Here is a 379-nt window from a genome sequence, read left to right as displayed (position 1 = left end):
CTTCTCGGGGCTGGCCCGCCCTCCTCAGCTCCCGAAGGAGGCCCCTGAGGCGTCATCAGGCCCAAAGAGGCTGCACCCCTATGCTGCCTTCCAGGCGCAGCTGCCCCGGGGCTGCTGGGACACCTCTGAGGTCAGAGGGTCCCCACTCTCTAGGGGGCCCACTGCCTTTGGGACAGCCCCGAGAGGGGCCATGCTGCCCTGGTCAGTTCTGCCCCTGCTTCCCCCAGACAGTCTGCTCCCTCTGGGTCAGGGTGGCCCTCAGCATGGACAGGACACTGTCCAGGACAACTGTACCCTACAACCCACTTTCTTCTGCTGAAGAGCTGGTGGTCCAGTCAGGCTGGGGACCCCTGGGACCCTGACATTGGCCGTCCCTCCC

General features: G+C 66.0%; 1 protein-coding gene across 1 annotated transcript in view; it reads right to left on the bottom strand.

Moving 5' to 3' along the window:
- PITPNM2 (phosphatidylinositol transfer protein, membrane associated 2) overlaps window positions 1-379 on the bottom strand; it is a gene marked incomplete at its 3' end in the record, with an annotated part of 79,892 nt that overhangs the window by 12,275 nt on the left and 67,238 nt on the right. The window lies entirely within an intron of this gene.

This window comes from Myotis davidii, unplaced genomic scaffold (assembly GCF_000327345.1).
Source record: "Myotis davidii unplaced genomic scaffold, ASM32734v1 scaffold223, whole genome shotgun sequence".
Lineage (NCBI taxonomy): Eukaryota > Metazoa > Chordata > Mammalia > Chiroptera > Vespertilionidae > Myotis > Myotis davidii.
The sequence above is the reverse complement of the archived record's forward strand: the minus strand, read 5'-3'. Positions and strand labels throughout refer to the sequence as shown.